This window comes from Saccopteryx bilineata, chromosome 11 (genome assembly GCF_036850765.1).
Source record: "Saccopteryx bilineata isolate mSacBil1 chromosome 11, mSacBil1_pri_phased_curated, whole genome shotgun sequence".
Taxonomy (NCBI): Eukaryota; Metazoa; Chordata; class Mammalia; order Chiroptera; family Emballonuridae; genus Saccopteryx; species Saccopteryx bilineata.
In genome coordinates this window covers 23842842-23857133 of record NC_089500.1, presented here as the reverse complement: position 1 = coordinate 23857133, position 14292 = coordinate 23842842, and the positions used below count along the sequence as shown (strand labels likewise).

The window sequence follows — 14292 nt, the reverse complement described above, 5'->3', positions numbered from 1 at the left end:
AGAGAGAGAGGAGCATCAACTCATTGTTACACTTAGCTGTTCCATTTAGTTGTGCACTCATTGGTTGCTTCTCATATGTGCCCTTACTGGGAATCACACCCATGTCTTGGATGCACAGAGATGACACTCTATTTGCTGACCCACCCAGCCAGAGCTCACTGGGCCCAATTTTAAATTGGGAACTATATATAGTTTATCACACCAAAGGTGTGATATACTACAAAGATACATGCCAGGTTCTGGCCTTAGTCTCAAATTCTTTCTACAAAAACTAATAATTTAAGGTAAAGGGAATATTTCAGGTTTGTTCCACATCCTATTCCCTTGCTTCTGTCCCTTGAGGCCTGGTCAATGCTGAATTGTTTGCTTCAGGATTTGAATGTAATCAGTGATACAATAGAAGAGCTGATATAAAATTGAATCACAGTTATTGCCCTTGATTGTAAATGTAAGTCTGCATATTAGGAATCCAGAAAGCAATTGCATTTTGCTTCTCTTATTAAATGAGAATTTTGGGTTAATCCTTTATTAAAGACAGTTTAAACCCCCAGCAGTAGAACTTGGGTACACGGGGGATACTTGGGGGACGCATGTGGTAGCCGCATAGTCCGTGTCCTTTAGGATTGCCCCATATATTGCTCCTTTTTTTTTTAATTCTTGCTACTTCTTTCACTATAAGGCAGTTACCAAATTCCCATTACACTTACTGAAGAATATGAAATGAAGTCTTTAAACCGTTTGGTCACAATATCGCATAAATGTCCTTACCTCTGTGGGTCTCTCTGGGTCTGTAAACTCATCAAACTTTAGAAACCGTCTTTGAATGATAATTTTAGATGACCTCTCTCTTTAGAATCCATTTTTCTTTGATCTCTCTTTTCTTCTATTTCTAAAGCAGGAAAAAGAATTGTCCCTTCACCTCATGGGGTTATTGTGAAGAATAAATGTTGCTACCTATAAGGGGCTGTGAGTGTGCTGGTGGTAGCATTAGTATTCAGTAAATGCTGAGCTCCACACCCACAGACAGGTGTGTCTGTCACCCTGCTAGCTGAGGGGGCTATTCTGAGAGCCTGGTCTCCTGCCTTCACACACAAGAATTTGAGTGAATGGGTGCATAGCTTACATATATGTGTGTGTGTGTGAAGGCACACACACATACATATATATATGTATTTTTCTTGTTTAAATAGTTTTATTTAAGCATAATGCATATAAAATTAATGACATTAACATAAAGTATATGATTTGATAAGTTTTGACCAATACATATACCCTTGAAAGCATCACCACAACCAAGATTGCAAATACACCCATCACCTCCAGAAGTTACTGTATGCCTCTTTGTAATCTCTCTTTCCCCTCCCCCTATTCCAGGTAACCATCAATATGCTTTCTGGCACTACACATTAGTTTGAATTTTATTTATTTTTTTTTAAAGTTTCTTTTAGGTAGATTTTTTATTCAGTTTTTTTTTTAGAGAGGAGAGAGACAGAGAGGGAAAGAGAGACAGAGAGAGAAGGGAGGGAGGAGCAGGAAGCATCAACTCCCATATGTGCCTTGACCAGGCAAGCCCAGGGTTTCGAACTGGCAACCTCAGCATTTCCAGGTCGATGCTTCATCCACTGCGCCACCACAGGTCAGGCCTAGTTTGAATTTTATAATTTTACATAAGTGAGATTATACAATGTGGACCCTTTATTTATTTATTTATTATTTTTGATATGTTTTTGACTAACTTCTTGCACTAAACATAATTATTTTTGGATTCATCCATGTTGTTGTGTGTATGAATTAGATATCCTTCTAAGGACATCATATTGAAATTAGATTCATTGATTGCAGCAGAGAAAGGAGTCATAAAAACCACTATACTAAGACATGGGAATGCAAAGCATTATGGTTACAATCACCGATGTTGCACGACTCATATCATCTACTGAAGCCAGTAGAATAGGTGTCAATAAATATGCCCCTGAGCCCTCCTTCCAGAAAGGCACCAGTTATGATTAAGAGTCCATATTTAGAAAGACATGGAAATGCAGAATATACTTGGTCGAAATGTCTTCCAAAACAGCTAGCATTGTTTTGAATTTTGACATCTAAGGAAGCCATCTTAAGCTACCTGGAAATCTTGCCTTCCCAGAATCCCCCAAGGGCCCTGGGCAGCCAAGGTTCACTACACTTTCCTTGCAGGGCTCCCTCTTCCAGCCAGGTGGGGAGGAGCCTCACCCTGACTCATTGAATAAATGGGTCTTTTCAGAGGAAGGTGCTAAATTCTCCTGGCTCCCTGGCCAGAACAGGTAGATGAAGGCCTGGGCTTCCACAGCATTTCTGCAAGCTTAATGGAGCGATAACGAGGAGAAAATGGCTTAATCCCTGTTTTGGCCTCCTTCTTGCCAAGCTGGTTGGAATGAGAGATGCTGTGACTTTGGAAAACCTAGTCATAAAATCAGGTGTGTTTTTTTTTTAACATGGCTGTTTTTGGCAGGGATAGAGAGACCCTAAAGGATCAAGCACTGCCAGTTTCAGCTTTGAAAATGCACCAATTAATTAGGGATGTGCGGGTTAGCAAAGGAGATAAAACATACAACACCTGGACAGCCTGCCTTTCTGTCTCCTTATTGGTAAGGAAAACGAATTTTAAAAAAGCAAATCCAAAAGAAAACAGAAAGGCATTTGCACTGTGAAAATATCCTCTGGGCAGTAGCCTAACCAGATATAAAAGGTGAGGGAGAAACCCTTGAAAAATGGAGCTTTCCAAAGGAAGCAGCAGGGGCCCTTATTAACATCAGCCTGCCATGGTTAATAATTAGGCACTGGGCAGAAGGGTGGGCCGGATGATCTCTAAGGTCCCTTTCTCACTCTGAGATTCTAAGATGCCGATATTTCTAGTGCAATATTCAGAACCTATAAATCAACTGCTCTTGGAAGGTGTGCCTTGTAATGTCTCTTTTATTTCATCAGTTTCCCCCCTGGATCTTGCCTCCTTCCTTCTGTTACTCCCTTGCCAATAGAGCAGGAAGAATGCATTCATAGATCCCTGAGTAACATCTGGAGGATATGCATTGGCCTCCAGCCTTGGACAGATGTTCTGGAACCGTTCCTTTGGCCCCAGATTTCACATGGAAATGTAACAATAACCGCCTATGATGGCTCCCAGTTTCCTCCATGACCAAATCTAAACCTACAGCCCCAAATTCAGCAACCTTTACCAACTGTCCTCCACCTTGCCTCACAGTCCAAATACATGGAGCCACAGAGCTTGTTGGTTTCAGTCCTTAAGTAAGTTGACTGGCCAGGAATTATTTACTGAACATAGTATATGTGCCTACCTTTGGGTCAGGCATTAGGGGGCGCTGCAGGAGGAGCAGAATATATTTCCACACCCAAGAGGTTTATAAAAAGTATACATAGAGAAATAATTAGAGAAAGAAATTGTTTAAAAAAATGTGTTAGTAGGCAGGTTTGAAGACAATTATGCAACCTATTCTATAAACAACGTGGGTCCTGTTGCTCTGTCCTTGTCTAAAAACATTCACTGAAACAGATGCAGCAATGTTCTGGTGGCAGGATTCCAGTAACTTCCTAGTCTGGTAAGCAAAGACCCGTTTGGGTTTTGAACCCCAGGGACATCATTCCAAAGTGAAGAGAAAATGGCTCTTGCTAGATTCTTATACCTTGCAAAGGCAAGGTTGCCTATAAAACAATGATAACTATCTAACATTTATAGCCATTAATGAAAAGAGAAAATGGTTTCTAGCATCTATTGTTTAATGAACATGGCCACTGGCCATAATCAGAAATAAAGAAAGATAAAGGCCTGTAGTAGGTACCCTGGAGTTATGGTCTCTGATTAGAGTCTTTCAAATGCTAACTAACAACCTCTGGAGTGTGTACTCCTGATGAAGGAACTATAATGTAAATCAATTACCTCTAGGGTGTAGATTAAAATTAACACACGCACACATTATGTTGTCTATGCTAAATGCATTTTGAAGTAAATTACAGATAAATAAGCAGAAGGAAAAGAACATGGCGTAGATTGCAGACGTGAAAGGCCCATCAGGTGAGCCGAGCACCTTGAGGAGAAAGGGAGAACAGGTTTTGTAGACAGGTTTTAGCAGATTGATGATGCGTTGGATTCCAGACAGATCGGGTTTGCTGAGGTAGTCTATGGACAGAATGACCTACAATTTATCACCCAAAGGGGCACTTCGGAGAGGGAAACAGGACACTGTTAGTAATAACGTCAGAACAATAAACTAGTTTCGTAAACTGGTTTCATGGAGTAAAACAGGACACTGTTAGTAATAACGTCAGAACAATAAACTAGTTTCATAAACTGGTTTCATGGAGTAAAACCAGACACTGTTAATAATAACATCAGAACAGTAAACTAGTTTTGTAAACTGGTTTTGTCCTTGGCACACTAAGACATAAGATCAACCTCACTACGCTCATCGCGTTAAAGCCTGGAGAAGGCGTGATGAAATTAGCATTCTACGAAGCCTCATCTATCAGACGCCTCTGCTCTGGCTCACCTGGGCACAGCAAAGTGTTCTTTGCGAGACTGGGTAGGTCCCAGGGACTATCTGGGAAGGAAATTTCCTCTTACTGCTGGTCTCAGATCTGTCTATCTGCATCCGGGGTGGCGCCCTACCTTCTCAGAGCAGCATTTCCAGACCATGTTCTTCACGGTCATGACCACTTCATAGAACAGAACTACTGGGAGTCACGAGAATTGACTGTATTGTCCAATCTCTCTTTTAAATGAATGCACTTAACAGTGGCTGGTGCTCTGAGGTAAGGACGACCAGGTGAGGCTTTGCTAGACAAAGGAGGTTTAAGCTGAAATCTGAACAATAAGAAGGAGGGAACCAGAGGAAGAATGTTCTGGGCAACAGGCACATCAGAGAGACCCCCCTGGAAGGAGAATTCTGATTTGAGAACAAAGGGGCACAGTCTGCTTTACATTTTGAGATCACTTGGCTGAAACATGAAGGACATTTTGAGAGCACTTACACTGAGTGCTGAGAGAGAATGATTGCTGATGTCCTGTACAAAGAGGTTGTTTATTTATATCAGAATGTTGATGACTAGGATGGAGAAAAGTAATTACTGAGACACACATAGGAGGCAAACTGGACAGGACCTAGCGATAAATGGAATACGGAAAGGCAATTAAGAATTGATCCTCATTTCAAAGGCCTTCCCATGACAATGCATTCCAGTGACTGGGGATTATCTGTCACTCAAGCTTTGTCCTTGGAGAAATAGACCTTCCAACCTACTTCTAGATCTAGAACCAATTCTAGAGCAGGAACCTGTCAACCTATCAAGTTTCCTAAGTAGCCAAAGGTCATTAAATTACCTTTTAATCAGCCTTTTGTTGAGACCCGAGTCACAAACCCTGCACTGTTGTCCCTGCTCTCTGAGACTCTGATGACTTACCAAGCCTGGCTGAAGCAGGTGACCAGATAACCGAACACTGATCTAAACTCTGGCGATGGATAGGGAGCAGAGTCGTGGTCCAGCTTTACTGTTCTTTCCCAAGCTCGTCCTATTGGCTGTTTTTCTTTAGTGCTGCTGAAAACTTCTGTCTTTGATGCTGTTGCTTTTTCTCATAAGCAATGCCCTGATGCAACCCCAAGGAAAGCCCCCCCAAAGCTACCCCCATTTATTGAAGTTTGTTTTATAACAGTCTCTCTTCCTGCTCTGAGAATCAGTATTTGAAATGAGCCCCACCAAGGAGGTGGGTCTGTTTTATTTGGGCTACACTCCACCTGTCGGTATGTTGGCTCAGGTGCTCCAAAGGGAATCAGTCACCCTAGGGGGTTGGGATGCTGTGATGATGCTCCCCTTTTTGATCCAAGCACCCCTATGGCAGTTCCTGTTTCTCTCATGTCACCTCACTGTTCCTGGCTCCAGTGACCCTCGCTTTGCTGCTGTGACACGCGCAACGTTTGCAGTGTGGAACAGGGAATGCGATTCAGTGTCTCCTCCATCAAATTAAAATGTTTTACTATCTTTCCTTTTTATCTCTTCATTGTAATTGGATTCCCAGTTTCTCGATTTTCATGGCAGCAAAAGGAGGGAGGGAAATGATAGCAAGTATATGATAAAAATAAAGTTCTATGATTTAATTTCTGCTGAAAGGATTCTCTCTCACCTTTATGAGGCTTTTGAAAGGATTTCCAAGTCTCTAACCCAGTCAGATTGTGACCCTGTAATTCCTGGTGGGTAATCAAAGGGTCTTCCAAATTCCAGGTACCATGAGATCAAAATTCTAAAATCACCGTCTGCATGGTGGTTCGGGATGGGACAATTTGTGAGGCAATGGCAAGAATAGATGTATGTGACAGCACTATCTGATTATACAAGACCCCAAGCATGCTGAAATTCTAGTCTCTGGTGTGGGTATAGGGGCACCCTATAAAGCTACAGTCTCCTAAGAAAACAAACATTCATGATAAAATTTGTGTGTGGAAGCAGCTACAGTTTGCTACCCTAGTAAGTTTCATAAGCTCCAATTTTCCAATTTTGTTCTTACAATGAAAAGGGTCTATGTCAGGAGTCTCAAACTCAACTCAGCATGTGGGCCACAGAGCAAGATCACAGCCATTCGGCAGGCCACACTAGGTCTACAAAAGGCAACTGTTACGCAACACTTTTCTCACTGCAGTTGAAAACAAACAAAAAAAAAATCAGTACAACAAGCACAATCGTACATGCAGTTTACTCAGTGTCACAAAACAACCAGAAACTGTAGTTCGCATCACAACTGCTGTTAACTAAGCTAATATCTAGCTAGGATGCTAGAGAAATGAAAAATACAAGTAGGCCCCTAGGCTTACTTAATTTTATCCAAAATATTTTGAACTTCATGGATTAGTCTGCGGGCCGCACAAAATTGTTTGGCGGGCCGCATGCGGCCCGCAGGCCACGAGTTTGAGACCCCTGGTCTATGTGAAAGACCTCTGTGTAATTCTCTGGTCAAAATTTGTCACTGTCTTTATTATTGTTATTATAATTATTACTGAAGACTGTGCCCCATAGTTCCTGGCATTCTTCACTAAAATAAACACATACTGATCAGTCATTGAAATATTGCTTAACCTATATGCACATCAATTCTCGGACACCAACCAGGTGAACAAACATTCAAGTCAAGTCAGTTCTGATACTGACTACCCAGAGTGATACTGACTACCCAGAGTTAGTGCAGACGCTGCAAATGAAGGGCTCTGTCGCACAAGATTGCCCCCCCTCCAGATGTCAGTCACAAGTTGCTGGTATCCCCAAGCACTTCAGCTAGGTTGCAAATCTGGGCCTTACCACAACTGCTTCATTCTTGATAATTTACTAGAACAACTTACAAAACTCCTGATGAAGAGGAACATGCAGGGAGTTCTAGAAGAGTACTAACAAGCAGATAGTTCAGTTGCCAGGAGGAAGAGGCAGAGGCCAGAAATGTCAAAAGGATGAGTCCTGTAAGCAGTGTTACTTTGTGAAGACCCAGAAAGATTGGGAAATGGAGAAAATGTCCTAGCCAGAAAGTGACTGTTGTGATAATAACCACAAAGGAACTCACCGTGTCTAGTTTTTTCTTCCTACTAAGAAGGGTAGAATTGGTTCTTGCTTTTATTCATTCACATAAAAATACATTACTAAAAACCACTGTGTACCAGGAACTCTGATAGGTACCAGAGAGATGGAGAGAAAAAAAGAGAAGAGGAGAGAAGAGAAGGGAAGGGAAGGGAAAGGAAGGGGAGGGGAGGGGAGGAGAGGGGAGAGGAGGGGAGGGGAGGGAAGGGAAGGGAAAGAAAAGGAAGGGGAGGGGAGGGGAGGAGAGGGAAGGGAAGGGAAGAGAAAGGAAGAGAAGGGAAAGGAAGGGGGAGGGGAGGAGAGGGGAGAGGAAGGGAGGGGAGGGAAGGGAAGGGAAAGGAAGGGAAGGGAAAGGAAGGGGAGGGGAGAGGAGGGGAGGGAAAGGAAGGGAAGGGAAAGGAAGGGGAGGGGAGGGGAGAGGAGGGGAGGGAAGGGAAGGGAAAGGAAGGGGAGGAGAGAGGAGGGGAGGGAAAGGAAGGGAAGGGAAAGGAAGGGGAGGGGAGGGGAGGGAAAGGGAGGGGAGGGGAGGGGAGGGAAAGGAAGGGGAGGGAAGGGAAGGGGAGGGAAGGGGAGGGGAGGGGAGGGGAGGGAAGGGAAGGGAAGGGAAGGAAAGGGAAGGGAAAGGAAGGGAAAGGGAGGGGAGGGAAGGGAAGGGGAGGGGAGGGAAGGGAAAGGAAGGGAAAGGAAGGGGAGGGGAGGGAAGAGGAGGGAAGGGAAGGGAAAGGAAGGGGAGGGGAGGGGAGGGAAAAGAAGAGAAGAAAAAAAGATAAGAGAAAGGAAAGCAAAGGGAAGGAAAGGGAAGGGAAAAGAAGAGAACAGAAAAGAGAAAGGAAAGTGAAGGGAAGGGAAGGGAAAAGAAGAGAAAAGAAAAAAACAAAAACAAAAGAAAAAATAAAGGAAAGCCAGAATCTCTGTAGAGATGTTTGCGCATGTGCCAGGTGTTTTGGAGAGAAGCGTAACACACATCATTCTGTTTCCTCTGTCATTCTCTCTCCCATTTCCTTTACATTCAGACCAAGGTGTGGCTCTGTCCCCCTAGAAGGAATTAGCTTTTGACTTTGAATTCTATGATAATTGTCTGAAATGCTATTGTCTGAGATTTTGATTTGGATCAGGTTCCTGCTGGTCTCCTTGTATTGGTGATGAACCTGTTGTTAGCTAAAAAAAAAAAACAAAAAAACAAAACAACAACCAAAAACAAATAAATAAATAAAGTTGGATTTACAATGCAATCCATGCTGGATTGAGATAGGTTATAGTGGGTTTTCACTGTGTTCTGCTCAATTTCTTTATGCTCATTTTGCTTTCAGTTTTTAAAAGGTGCTTCATGTTCCCTGTCCACTTAAGCACAGATCATATTTGGAAAGACGATCAGTTCACTGGCAGGTTTTGTTTGATCAAAACCACATGACTCAGACTGGGGTTGATATCAAATGGGAGCAAAGCCACATAGTGGGAGTGCATACATAGGTTCCAAGGCGATCTATTATCTTTTGCAGACACAGGAGAACTGTGTGGAATAGCAAAAGTGGCGTATCTGGCCTGTCAACTATGTTGCGGGATTAGAAACTAATTCTGTTGTTTAAAATGTTGCTAACAATCCCCTTTTCTGTATTTTGATTGGCTGGCCACGTTCCAACCTCCTCCTGGGGACAGATGGAAATATATCAATGGGCCTCCTGGGTGGTAGACCAGCACATCCGTTCCAGAACACCGCAAAGGTCAAGCAGAGACAGGCAGCAATAGTTGTCTGCGGGTTGCACTGGGCATTCCGACTCTGACACATCATGTAGGGAATGCGGTGAGGATGGGGAGGCTGCACCAACCTAACCTCGCTTGGTTCCAGTGTTTTCCTCTCCTGGGTATTTCCCCAAATGTTTCCCTTGAATTATCCAAGGTGCTGTCATCTCTAGATTGTAAAAAATTAAAAGGCAAGAAGTGGAACATAGAGGAAGATTAAGAGAACTAACTAGGCATAACTTAGCTAAATGAAAACGCCAGGGGACCTCACAGACGTCTCTGAGTATTTTATGTGCCGAGGTAACCTGACAAAAAGTAATGTCTAAATCCATCAATGACAGGAAATAATGACTGCTTAAAGTAATATAAGAAGTCAGAAGTAGTCTTAAAAAGCAGTATCATTGCCCTGGCCAGATAGCTGGGCTGGTTAGAGCATTGCCTGGCTACTCAGAGGTTGCCAGTTCGATCCCCAGTCAGGGCACAGACAGAAACAGAAACAGATTGATGGTTCTGTCTCTCTCTCTCCCTCTCTCTCCAATAGTAAATTAAAGAAAAAAGAAGCAATATTATCAACCATTTTTCAAGCATCTATTATGTGTCCAACCCTATGTGGGACACCAAAAAAAAAAAAAAAGTTATGACTAAAGCTAAGTAAGTTATAGCACTCTCCCTAAAGGACAACAAAGCTAAAATAATATAAAACAAAACAAAATGAAATGAAATGAAATAAAATAAAATAAAACACATACCCAGGAACTGAGTCCAGGGAGTGGACAACCTGCTAAAAGAGTTCAGAGTTTGAGGCAAAGAGAGAGCCCTTTGTCCTGAGGGGGCCAAATAGTCAGAGACATGTAAGAAATGGACCTGAGTATTTTCTCCAAAGCAAATAAATGTTGCTTAAAGCAACCTGGATCAAGCTCCAGCGTCACGATGTGTGTCACTGAAAGACGCTGAACGGTTGCTATTTCTGATTGCTTGGATTCCCAAGAACACCGCCGTGACTCAGGTAGGGTTGATTATAAAATGAACACACTCATCGCTCAAGGTCATAGAGAGAGCACGTTCCTCACCATGAGGGAAATTCCTCAAGAAGATGCCGCAGTTCAGGCTCCTGATGGCAGGCCTGGCACAGCTCTGCGTGCTTGGTAATTAGGAGGCTCAGTTTATTTCTAAATATCTGGGCCACAGCAGAGAGCAGGAGCATGAGGGGTATGTGGCCGGACTGGTTTATGTGATGGTCACACATTAGGTATCTAATTGATGTGGCTTCTTGGGATGTGGCAATGTCGTGGATGCACACTGCTTTTCTATTACTAGGCTTAATGGTTCATCTTTTGATTTCTGCCTCACTCCCAGCACAGTGTTATTTAAATAAGACCCTATTAGGAGATTTATTTATCACAAGGAAGAGATTTATCCGGGAAAAAAATTTACTGAGACCCAGCAGTTCCCTTTTCAGAGGTGCCATAATAAAAGAGACAATAGCAATATTTTTACTGTTTAGGTCGATAAAATTATAGGATGGGAGAAAGCAAGAAGCAAAAAATATAAATTTCACACTCAGTGACCTAGTAATTTGTCAGTCATTTTCTGCATTAAGCCTAATGCATCCTCGGGGACCAGGGCAGACAATAGCAGAGAAATAGCATGCTTGGCCTGGCCACATTCTGGATTCCACACGTCTCCTTTCTTCTCCTTCCTTCTCGATCTTTCCTTTACGTCTTTAATTGCCTTTGTCTTCTCAGTGCCTGTGGCTTTCTGATGAGAGTTTTCTTAAGTCTTTTATTCTGATCCCGATTGCCAGAAAAATAATTTCTTCTTTACCTACCAAATGCATGTTTTATATTTCTCTACCAGAAGACAAAGGCTTATAATGGGATGGTAGAGGAATCTTGACATTGGTCAGTTTAAATTTGCCAGCTGTGGGAAAAGAAGGAAATCTTATCCTTCCTGGTTCTCTAGCCCAGATAATCTGCGTATCTTCCACAGTAGCCTTTCTCCGCTTACACACTTCTCAGTCAGCAAGGAATGCCCACGGTGTTTCCAGGCAAGGGCTGGGTTTGAGAACAATATGAAGAGGGAGGAGGGAAATTGCTTCCTCCAGGAGTTTCCCATTTGTATGAGGAGATGAGACACGCATGGACCATGTGGGAGTCGAAGAGGGCTACAGGGGTGAGAAAGGGAGCAGGTATGACTCCTGTATCCAGGTATCAGACTGTGATGGGGAAGGAGGAGGTGATAAGATGATGCACTGCGGGGGCTCCAGGGAATACAGATGTGGACCATCAGGTAGGCAGATGGTAGGTCAACATAAACAGGCTTTCTCAACCTATTAAACAGAGTCATCTGGCCAAAGAAAGTGGCATCTATGAGAAACCCTGAGACACAACTGTGGTGGGGGAATTGCTGCACTAAATAAGGCAGGAGACTGACCCATTCCAGCCCCGAGTTCTCCGATGTGATAGATATATATGCTGTAGGATTCTGTGGAAGGAACACATTTGTAAGGGCTTTAGTCACCAGGGAAGACTTCAAAGAAAAGGTAAACACTAAATTGGGCTCCGTGTAAGAGCTGAGCTGGCCATGAAGATGTGGAGAAAATACTTCTGGAGAAGGAACAACACGCATTAAACCTGCACCCACACACTTATTGCTTCTTATAATCCCCACCTCCCTCTTTCTCTCAGAAAGAAATAATTTATGACATATTCATCCATCCCACAAAGAGAAGAGGTGCAAGAAGCAGAGTATATTTTAAAGTTGATGCCTTTATTTATTTATTTTTTGGGTCTTTTTTTTATTATTTCTATTCTTTATCTTCCAAAAGAGCTTACTGAAGATCTCGGTACTGGTGCTAAATGCTACAGAGAGTGATGTGCAAAAACAGGTAGGATCCCTGCCCTCACAGGACTTCCAGTCTATCAGAGGGGAGAACATCAGCCAAATAATGCCTCAGATATATATTTACAAATGACACTGAAGGAAATAACGGGGAATGATGAGGACAGGTAAGAGAGAACCCTATTTTAGGCTCAGTGGAGACAGCCAGGCCTCCCTGAGACTCCAGAGGTCTAGTTCAGCTGAGATCCAAGGTTGAGGGACAGTAACAGTGGTAAGGGGGTGACAGTATAGAGGGTCAAGAGGTAGAAAAAGGAGGATGAATTATACCAGGAAGAGGAAACAACATAAGAGAAGGAGAAAAAGCTACACATACAAGGAACTGAAAGAAAATTCTAGGAAACATCAACATGGTATATATCCACAATAGTAGGTGATAGTTGAATTACATTCATGATTAGTGAGTCTAATCATGGGATTAGGTAATACAGTGAGGGAATGGAGTAAACTGATAAAACGTAGGAACCTAAAATTTCAGTTCTTTGGAAAGATGAGCAGGTTATCGTTCATTTTTATCCATCAATTGTGCTACAGAAAACATTTATGATTGAGGTTCATGAGATGATCTGTTTTAGCAAAATTCTTCTGTAGGTCCTTGCAGACTTACAGATTAAAATTGCAATCATCTCATAATTATCCATGCCTATGTTATTCCTAGTGACCTGGGCCCATGAATGGTTTTTCTTTCTACCATATTATTAAGCCTCAATAAGACAGGAAGAAAAACACACGTAGAGTGTGAGTAAGACTGGGGCTAGAGACCAAGAAGATGGATATATTTCAGAGTCTATGTGTGGTAGGCAGGCATGGAAACTGTGACTAGTGGGTTTCTTCTTACCACCTTCCAAAACTATATATAGGTGCCTAGATGACCTATTCTTTGGTATTAGTCTACTGACAGATGCTTAGGCTGGCTTTATTCTGGTTTCTTAGAGATGTATGTTAAGTGAACAGGTCAATGAGTGTTAATTGTTTTCTTTTTGCAATTAAAAAGATTTTTAATAAGATGAATGGGGACTCTTCCAAGAAAGGCATAATGTGTGGAGATGATGGAAATTATTAGTGCTCAGTTGGTCTCCTTTCATTATGAGAAAAAACAAAAACCCTTAGCTTTATCTCTAAAATATTAAAGGTGCTAGAGATAAATTATTTGGAGAGGGTAGGGTTGAGATAAGCTATAAAGTGAATGAATACTTGTTCTCTAACATCAATACTAAGTAAATATAAAGACAAATTACCTATGCTATAACTAGTAAAAGTAGCTGATTCAAGCTTATCTAAGCTATTGATGTTCTCTGGCTCACCAGTTCAACATGTTAGCATTCTATTTACCTAATCAATAGGCTTTAAGAATCCTCAGTAAATCAATCAGCCAAGCTTCTAGACATTGGAAGCAGGCTGATTTCTGAGGAAACTTTGGAACTGGTCAAGGTCTGGATGGGTTGGCTTCTGAACTATGGCTGGCAGCAAAGCTAGCTGTGATTCATCCCTCCACTCACCACTTCAGCCCTTCCTGAGTAATGTCTATTGTGTGGCCAATGCTAGAGAGAAGCCACGTCAAAGGGAGTGTTGACTTGAGATTCCTGGTTCAGTGGAGCAGACAAACATGTAATCATGTCCTTAAATCTCAGAGGGGTGCCCTAGCCTGATCTGGTGGAGTCAGAATGATAAACTCAGAGCTGGTGGCACACTTGATTATCTAGCAGGGACAGGCTGTCAATGCCTTGATAAAGCCACTGCTTTGGTGAAAGATTATTTCCATAGAAAAGGTCGGATGGGGTGAAATTGAGAAAAAAGATGAAGTTTTCATAATTTCATGTGGTATGCTGCCCACCCAAGCCCTCGCTCCTCATGTTCCCTACTGGGTTTGCTGTTCCACAAAGTGGCTCAACCTATAACTGATCTCTGGTTCACCTGTATCAAAATCCTAGAGGAATTTCAGCTGTGTGTTGAGAAGAATCAACTAAAAAAACACACATAAGGTTATCCGTACCTTATCACTCCATGGCATTTTTTTTAAGTATATATCTTTGCCCTGGCCAGTTTGCT

The 14292-nt window shown here is 42.4% G+C and overlaps 1 protein-coding gene across 3 annotated transcripts in view; it reads left to right on the top strand.

Moving 5' to 3' along the window:
- The window catches only part of LOC136315157 (urea transporter 2-like), a 452042-nt gene that overhangs the window by 164631 nt on the left and 273119 nt on the right, over positions 1–14292 (top strand). The window contains exons 1-2 of one of the 3 annotated variants that reach the window (XM_066246482.1): positions 10288–10351; positions 12173–12232. The exons of 1 other annotated variant lie outside the window; for it this stretch is intronic. The gene's annotated coding sequence lies outside the window, so the exon portion shown is untranslated. Of the gene's footprint in view, positions 1–10285; positions 10352–12172; positions 12233–14292 lie in introns of those variants that run through there. One more of the 3 variants, XM_066246481.1, reaches the window with a different exon arrangement.